The sequence below is a fragment of the Carlito syrichta genome, unplaced genomic scaffold (assembly GCF_000164805.1).
Source record: "Carlito syrichta isolate Samal-C Ts95f unplaced genomic scaffold, Tarsius_syrichta-2.0.1 Scaffold303074, whole genome shotgun sequence".
Taxonomy (NCBI): domain Eukaryota; kingdom Metazoa; phylum Chordata; class Mammalia; order Primates; family Tarsiidae; genus Carlito; species Carlito syrichta.
The window spans coordinates 438,759-448,239 of record NW_007247170.1 but is presented as its reverse complement, the minus strand read 5'-3'; the positions used below and the strand labels follow the sequence as shown (position 1 = coordinate 448,239).

At 47.0% G+C, this 9,481-nt stretch overlaps 1 protein-coding gene across 1 annotated transcript in view; it reads left to right on the top strand.

Annotated features, from left to right (window-relative positions):
* Nucleotides 1-3: 3 nt before the first annotated feature.
* MBTPS1 (membrane bound transcription factor peptidase, site 1) overlaps nt 4-9,481 on the top strand; it is a 62,315-nt gene continuing 52,837 nt past the window's right edge. The window contains exon 1 of the mRNA XM_008057623.2: nt 4-75. The gene's annotated coding sequence lies outside the window, so the exon portion shown is untranslated. The remainder of the gene's footprint in view (nt 76-9,481) is intronic.

The window sequence follows — 9,481 nt, the reverse complement described above, 5'->3', positions numbered from 1 at the left end:
GGCGGGCCGAGGCGTGCTAGCCGCGGAGGCGCCGCTCTCCTGGGCCCGCCGGACCTGAGCGGACGGCGGTGGCAGGTACGTCAGCGCCCGCGCCGGGCTCCCGAGGCCCGCCCGCTCCCCACCCGGGCGGCCGCGGATGCCCGAGGCCCCGCGACGGGCGACAAGCGAGGCGAAGAGAGGCTGCGCGGGCCTGGCCGGGCCTCGGCCGCTACGCCGCGTCGGGCGGACCTGAGGGGTCTACGGGGTGGGCGGTGTAGACAGGCCCGTGGAGTCCGGAGCGCTTCGGCACCTAACCCGGACGCGTGTAATTCCGGGTGTGCATCCAGGGGGCGCCGGCGTCGGGTTTCGGCGACCTCGGTTCTCAGCTGCTCCGTCTGCGCCTGTCGCCCCGCTGTTTAGAAGCGGCAGCCCCGTGTGTACCCGGATCCTGGAGGCCCCCGGTCGTTGGGGGGGGGGGGGCGGCGGCCTTGACCTGTGTGTCGGCACGTGTGAAGGTGCGTCTCAGCTTTTTCCGATTCTGCAGGACGCCTCCCCGCGAGACCTTAGAGTCGACTCCGGATGCCGGCCCAGTGGTCTCGCCCTGGAGTCGGCCTCGGTCCTCGGCCTCCGTGTGTAGGAAGGGAGGGGCTTGGAGAGGAGCAGTGCTCTCCCCAAGATGAAGAAATCTGCAGATTTCGTCCTTTTTTATTACGTTTGTTTGTTTTTGAGTCGGGGTCTCGCTCTATCCCCCAGGCTGGAGTGCAGTGGTACGCTTACGGCTCACTGCAGCCTCCAACTCTTGGGCTCAAGCCATCCTCCCAAGCAGCTGGGACTACAGGCGCGTGCCACCACGCCAAGCTGATTTTTTTTTTTTCTTTGTAGAGACGAGGTCTCTCTATGTTGCCCAGGCTGGTCTTGAACTCCTGGACTCAAGCGATCCTTTCACCTCGTCCTCTCAAAAGCGCTGGAATGACAGGCATGAACTGCCACGCCTGGCCTAGTCCATTTTAAAAAATGTTTTTTATTTATGTAATTACTTCACCCAGGTAGAGTTTACATACGATACATTCACCTGTTTTAAGTGTGCCGTTCAGTGGTTCTTAGTAAATTTCCTGTTGCGCAGTCATTGGGGCTATCCCCCTGTAGAACCTTTCCATCACCCAGGAAGACTCCTGTGCCCATGTGATCAATGCCCACTTCTAACCCAGCTCCAGGCAGTGGCTCATTTGCTTTCTCTTGATTTGCTTTTCTGAATATCTCATATCTTCAGATCAGATCATGTGATAGGTGACCTTTTGTGTCTGGCTTCTTTCAGTTGCTTTCAAGCTTTGTCTGTGTTGTAGCACGGATCAGGACTTCCTTTTTACAGTCTAATAATAATTTTTCCCTCTCAATTTAGATTAGCCACGTTTCAGTGCTGAGTAATGTTCTATTGTGTGATCGTGTCATGTTTTGTGGAAGCATTCATGCAGAGCACCTTCTGCAAATAAATTTTTAGTTGATGCTCCAGCATGTGACGCAAATGGCAGTGGATCTGATCATTAGGTGGGATCTGATCATCACAGGCCTGAGCTGGCCTGTGGCGTCCCCAGAGCTCTCCCGAGTAGTCAGGAGTTGGCCATGTCTGCATGAAATGAGATTGCTCACGCGGTGTTCGCAGATCCCTGGATGCTCCTGGGATGCAGTGGGAGCTCTTCTGGTCAAGAGGCCAAGGTATGAGGGGGACCCAAAAAAACCCCCAGAATTATTTATAAACAATTGTGCATTTATTCTGACATGTTTAAACTTCAGTCCCCTTCATGGTACTGTAAATCTCCTATCATGAAATAGGCAAACGCATTGAAAAAAATCTCCAAAAAAATTCACTGAGGTTGAGCCCAACCTCTCACAACAATGCTGGCTGATACATGGATGCCTATGGATTCCTAGGACTCTCACCTAGGGGGAAGCCTTGACTACAAGGGGCCTGCCCTCCACAAGATGATTCTGGGTTTTTTGGGTCCCCCTCGTATACTGCACATTACTTTTACTTGTGTTGCAGAAATCTGCTTGAGGAAACAACTTTAAAGTAAAATGAGAAAGGCGTGAAGTTTGGGAGGGACTCATGTATGGCTGGCTGATGACCAAAGGGTGAGAGATGACTGAAAGGGGGTGAGTGACATTGAAGGCAATGCAGACACAACAGACAGTGTTGCTCACCCTTGGCCTGTTGGCTCATTGAGCCGCAGGTCTCTAAACACAAGACTAACTGACGGACAGAATGAACCAGAAGAAATGGCTCTGCTGGGTGTAAGGATACATCTTTATTTTGCGGTAATGCGGTCTGGCATCGCTTAATTGTTAGCCTGTTAAACAATGTAAAGCAGCCAAGTATGCAATTAGTTATGGCTGTGGTGGATTTTCAGCCAACTGTTAATTGAACTGGAGCGTGCCCTGTCACAGTCTACACACAATTTCTCTTCTCTGGAGCTATTTCAGGAATCAGGGTCGGCTGCAGAATTAGGCGGTTAATGGATGAGTATAATTTTTGTGCTATTCCTTAGAATTCTGGCACAGATGACAAGTAGAGTACTCGGAACTGGGCAGAACAGTAGCTACCAGCAGATCAGGGAGTGCGTGTCTTCTGCTTGGTCTCCCCTTACATGAATCTCCTGAAATTTTACTGGTGGGATATATGGTTTGGACTGTGTCTATCCCATTTAGTATTTGATGTTAACTTTTTGTGATTATACCTGTAATAGTGGTATGATCATATGGAAAATTTATAGGTATAGAAGTACCATCTTTTAAGGGTATGTTTTTGTATGGAGAGATAACCAGGTCTTCTGCATAAAGAATTAATAGGAATTAAATCCAGTGAACACTTGGTGTCTCCAGTAACAGCCCTCAGCAGGCCCTGTGTGATGTGATACTGCAGATGGTAATGAGCCTTTCGGAATGAGCTAGCGGAAAGCTTACTGTTTTCTTTTTTTTTTTTTTTTTTTCTTTCTGAGTTGGAGTCTCACTCTGTCACCCAGACTGGAGTGCAGTGGCCGCTCCCGGCCAACGCAGCCTCGACCTGCTGGGCTCTGGCGATTCTTCCGCCTCAGCCTTCCAAGTAGCTGGAACTACAGGCGTGCACTACCACGCCCAGCTGATTTTTTGTTTTATTGTAGAGATGAGGTCTTGCCAAGTTGCCCAGGCGGGTCTCGAGCCCGCGGGCTCAGGCAATCCACTCACCTCAGCCTCCTAAAGCATGGGATTACAGGCTGAGCCACCGAGCCCGGCTGCTTACTGTTTTCAAAAGGAATCTTTTCCTGAGGCTGGCAGGTAGCTGAAGAGAGACTTTGCAGAATAGTTCCTAGGAGATGGATCTCTCTTAAGTTCTACTTGATGTAGGAATAAAATTAAATGTAACATGTTTGACTTTTCATGATGCTGTCTTACCAGAAAATTATTTTCTTTAAAATTTATTGTAAAAGCTTTATTAAGGTATTTAAATAATGTTTTATTTTGCTATAAAAAGTAGCATATTCTTTATGTAAAAATGTAAATACAATAAAGCAGAAAACAACTATAATCATACTATGGAAAAGAAATACCAATGTTACCATGTTGGTGTGTATCTTTCAGTGTTATTTTTTTCCTCCATTCACATAGACACATGTAAAAAAATACAAATTTGGATCAGATTGTACATGAACTATTTTACTTAATATTTTATTAGCATTTTCCCATATTCCTATTGCTACTGTAACAGATTACCACAAACAGTGGCTTAAATAAACATGAATTCAGACTGCAAATGCTTCATCTCAACTCATCTTTGACAAAACCTCCAACAACAACCAATGGGGAGAGGAGAACCTATTCAGTATATGGTGCTGGGAAAACTGACTGATCACATGTAAAAGATTGAAACAGGACCCCTACCTGTAGCCATATACAAAAATTAACTCTAATGGATCAAAGACCTAAACGTAAAACCTCAAACTATAAGAATGTTAGAAAATGCAGGAGACAGCCTTGTGGAAATTGGAACTGGCAGTCAATTTCTGATCAGAACCCTAAATGCCCATACCTTAAGAAATAAGATATACAAGTGGGACTTCATCAAACTAACGAGCTTCTACAAAGCAAAAGAAACTATCAAGAGAGCAGGGAGACAGCCCACAGAATGGGAAAAAAATTTGCCAACTGTATATCTGACAAAGACCTAACATCTAGGATCTACAAGGAACTCAAACGTGCCAAAAGGAAAAAAACAGCCCCATTAAAAAGTGGGCAAAAGACATGAATAGACACTTTTCAAAAGAAGATGTATGGGCAGCCAACAGACACATGAAAAAGTGCTCAACCTCACTTATCCTCGGAGAAATGCAAATCAAAACCACATTGAGATACCATCTAACCCCAGTAAGAATAACCATCATTAATAAAACAAACAACAGATGCTGGCGAGGATGTGGAGAAAAAGGAACTGCTGTTCAGAATGCAAACTAGTGTAACCTCTTTAGAAGACAGTGTGGCGATTTCTGAAAGAACTAGAAATTGACCTTCCGTATGACCCAGCAATTCCCCTATTGGGAATATACCTGGAGGAACTCAAATCATTCTACAAAAAAGATGCCTGCACATATATGTTTGTTGCAGCTCTGTTCACAACAGCAAAAACATGGAACCAACCATGTTGCCCATTAAAGCTGAACTGGATTAAAAAAATGTGGTACATATATACAATGGAATATTATGCAGCCATAAAGAAGGACAAACATGAACTTTGCCACAACTTGGATGACATCCAAGAGTCGGTCATAGTGATCTATCACAGAAACAAAGTACAGAGTACCATATATTCTCACTCATAAGCAGAACTTGAACAATTATAATACTAAAAGAAAGGGATTGGTGGTAGTGGGAAACTGTAGTGGGGGGGTTGGCAGTTGAAGGAAACTGCTAAGGGAGGGAGGGGCATACCTTATCAACAAGGGTACTTGCATGATCAGCGTTTGTATAACCGACCCTGAATTGTACCCCACATCTTAATAATAATAATAAAAAGGAATTTACTATCTTACAGTTCTGCAGGTCAGAAGTCCAAAATTCATCTGCTAGGCTAAAGTCAGGATGTCATCAGGACTGGCTCCTTCTGGAGGCTCAGAGGAAGTGTCCTTTTCAGTTTCTAGAGATCACCTGTGACATCTGACATCTGCTGCAAGTTACTTCAGCCTCTGTCCTTCCTCACATCTCTTATGACCTCACAGGGTCTAGGGCTTAGGGCATGGGCGTCTGCAGGGAATTCTTATTTTATTTTGCTATAAAAAGCCTGCCACAGAACCATAGTTGGCAGTGGTTCCATGGCAGTCCCTACAGTGGGTGACCGGCATTGTGTAGCCAACCTCCTATGATTGCACATTTACATGGGCTCTGGTTTTCCCAGTTAAAACCTTGCAGTGTGTGTCCTTGGACACCAGTCATCGTGTGCTTTCAGATTCACATTTCTCAGATTGAGGCCCTAGGAGAGATTTTGGAAAAGCACATGCCCATCTCTGAAGAACATGGCCTCCAGAGCCAGACCACCTGAGTTCCCAGGCCAGCTTTCCCAGGCCAGCTTTCCCACGCACTGGCCCTGTGGCCCCAGGCTATTTGCCAGGCTACTCTGGACCTCAGTTTTCTCACCTGAAAATGGGGGTAGTGACAGGTTGTTGTGAAGACTAAATAAATCAGTACATGCAAATTACTGAGAACAGCACCTGCCACATGATGCTCAGTAACTTTTCATTTTATTGTTATTACTGGATTTATTGGACTACGCGTATATGTCCAGTTTTTAATACACATTGGCAAATTCTCATTCTAAAAGGTGATCATCACCAGCAATGCAAGAGAGTACTGCAGTTTGTTGAATTTTTAAACATGAGCTGTGCTATATAGGGTGCCTCAGGCTTTTCTGTCAGAGTGTTACTTGATTTGTATAATGTAAATCATAGGAGCACTGAGGTTAACTTTAACAGAAATGTCAGAAATGTACTCTACCAGGATTCTTTTCAGGGATCCTGTCACTTCCTTAGATGAGAGAGACTTTTCATTTCACTTCCCTAGCTCAGTCCCGCCTCTTGGGCATTAAGGACTGTACACTGACCTGGGCATGGGCTGGTTAAGCATGTGGTGTCAGCACTGCCTGGCCTGGAACGCCCCCTAACCCACCGTTCACATTTGAATGCCCCCCACCCTAGTGCTTTCCTGGCAGCTGAGCCTGGATAAAGACCTTATTTTTTCTGCATATTTTGGAAACAGTCTGAACAAGAACAGTGTGAAACTCTTTTTTTCTCTGAACCAATTGAGAGTAATTTGCAGACCTGAGAGCTGTTATTCCCTGATACTTTGTGAGCATTTCTTCCAAGCAGGGGCCTCCTGACCTAGCCACAGCACACCTGTCAAGTCAGGAAATCAGTCTTGATACATCACTGCTGTGGCAGCCACAGGCCGACTCAGTCAGGTTTTACAGTTGTTCCAGAATGTCATCACAGCCAGTGGGCCCAGGTTGGCATCGTGAGTTGTGTGGTCTCTCAGTCCCTTTCAGTCTAGAGCGGTGTCTAAGTCACTTCTTGGCTCTCATGACCTTGGTCATTGGGAACATTCTGTAGGCTGTCCCTCGATTCGGGTTTGTCTGATGGGTCCCCTCAATGATCTGACTCAGGTTGTGCGTCAGGTCATGGCAAGAATGTCACAGAGTGCTGCTGGCCTCTGTGCAGTGTTTTTGCTCTCGTGGACCCGGGTCCATGTGTCTCACTGTCGCCTTGGTGAAGCATCTCTCCAGAAAACAGCTCTTTTCCCCTTTGTGAATAAGTATTTTGTTGGGAGGGATTTTGATTCTCTGTAAATATCTCATTCATTTTCAGACTTTAAATCTACTTATTTATGTCGCTGTGTACTCCTGTTTTCTGTTTTATTTGGTGGGCTAGGGTCTGCAACTTTCAGTATTTATTTTGCTGCTCACATTGTCCCAGGTGTGGCTAGTAGGGTTCCTCCACCTGCTTGGACACTCTCCATCATTCTTGGAGCTCTGCCTTGCTGGCTGGCATAAGATGCTCCCACTTCCTCTCAATCTCACCTGCACCAGCCTGGCACTGGGTTTTTCTCCAAGGAGCCTGGTTCTCCTCATGGAGAATGATGCTTAGAAAACCAGTTCTGGTGCCTAGGTGGGCTTCCTGCTGTTGGGATGTCATTGCTGCCATGTCCTTTTGGTAGGAAGTGTTTGTACACATGTATATACAAACTCACATGTATTTATTTCTGCATGTGGCTGTCTATGTATTACAAGCTGTAAGTTCATTCCAGCACTAATACGAAATGGTTCATTCCGGTTTTTTTGTCTTTCATGTTGGTAACTTCCTTCTCTGACAGTAAGAGCGGCTTTCCATTATCTGTGTAATGTGTGTTTATTTGATTATACAGTTTTGTCCTCGCGGCCATCAGCCCATCACCTGTCTGGTGCCTTCTCTGCCCCCTCACTGAGAACCCTGCCCCTCCTGCATCTTTCTCACCTGCTCAGATTCCTGTTCTCCCACCAATGCCATCCTTGTCTTCAGTGGATCATGCAGAAAGGAAAGAAGAGAAGGAAAAGCTTGATCTCTCTTGGAAGGTTTTTCTTGTCCTCTGCACATATCTTCTTGTGGCTACGCACTGCTTGCCACTGATGGTGAGCCTGTCTTGGGGAAGGTACTCCCCACATTCAGGTTGGCATCAGAAAGGGAGGGAGGAAGACAGTTGTCACGGTGAGTAGCTGTGTTAGACCCTAGAAGTGTGGTCTGTGTTTGCAGAGCCCCACTAGACTAGTCAGCGGGGATGGGATATCTTTTTAAAAATAGCCCAAGAGCATAGGGTTGGTGACAGGTAGCCTGCCTTGTGGCCCCAGTGCCCATGCTGTCATTCACTGACCTTTTGCTCCCTGGTGGCATATTCGTTTTCCTCAAAGGAAATTTATGTTTTGAAGTCCTCTTATTCTAGAGTTGGGAAACAGTAGAAGCCTCAGAATCTGTTTTTTTTTTTTAATGTTACCACCATATTTAATAATAACACAGTAAGTCAGTTTTCATGACATTGGAAGGAGAGAGAAGATACTACACGAGTTTGTCCTGTTGGATAAACTGGAGGAAGAGGGCACCCTATGATGGGGGCTCCCAGAGCTCGTGTTGGAGTCCTGGTTTATCTCTGATCAGAGGTGATGACAGTGAGAGCTAGGCCTGAGACAAGGATGGTGGCATAACTTCTGGGCCACAGGTCCTTCGGAATAGTGTCTCCTTTTGGGCCACCTTTTAGAACACATACAAGTCCACAGATCTAGACATAGCGGGGGGGTTTCCTTGTCCCTCTCAGTTCAGCCTTGACATTTATACTGTGGAGTTTTTTTTACACGTCAGGGTGTCTATTTTCCAGCCTCGGGTGGATTTGGAGGCAGAGCAGCTGGACTGGAGTTGAGGGCTTGACACAGTGCATCTGGCGGCCAGGCTTGTGCACTTGCCAAGGGGGCCCTTTCCTGGAAGGGGTCCGGGACCTTTCAACTACTAGGCTAGTGATCTCTTCCACTCGCCCACCTCCCTTATACAGATTCTTTCCCACCGATTTTCACTTTCTCTGGACCTTCCTGGGCCTCTGTCCACGGCCTCCTCCTAAAGAAAAGACCCTGACTTGCCCAGGACTCTGGCCCGAGCTCACTCCCCAGATTCTGATGCTCCTCCTAAATGGAACATGCTCAGCACTCAGTGCCTGCTTCTGCCTCCAAGGACAGTGGGCCTGTAGTCTCGACGAGGGCCAGGAGGCTTTGATGTGGTCTTGACCCCTCACCTAAGCCCCAATACTGGTTGGTGGCAGATTCCACCGGCTCTGCCTTCATATACATCATGCTGTCACATCTTGCCACCTCTTGCCTCACCTGGTTGGAGCTGCTATCCTCTCTCTCCTGGTTATTTCCACCCCAGGCCTTCTGGTTGCTCCCAGCTTCCTTCTTCCTGTGTGTCTTCCACACAGAGGCCAGAGCAGTCAGCTGTCTCCTGCTGTCCTTCCCATCTACAACACATGCTGAAGACCCTTCTCTGGCCTTCAAGACCCACCTGGTCTGTCTCCCATTACTCTCTCATGGCCTCTTCTTCCCCTTTGGCTACTCCAATCACGATGGCTCTTTACTTTCCTTATGTACCCCAGGGATGTTCCTGCCCCAGGGCCTTTGCCCTTGCTTTCCCATTGCCTGGAACACTCTTGTGCCAGACAGCTTGGTCAGCGTCCTGCCTCCTTCAGGCTTCTCCTCAGAAGACCCCCCCCCCCCCAAGGCTCTGTAGTACTCCAGCTGGAGTCAGCCCTCTTGGCTGGTCACTGTCCCTGTCCAGATACAGTATTTATCTCTAGCTAAACAACACTGTAACAGGGGGACCCAGAGAAACCCAGAATTCTTTTAGAAAAATTGTGCATTTCTTTTTTTTTTTTTAATCAATATTTTTTATTATGGTTTTGTGGGGTACAGTTA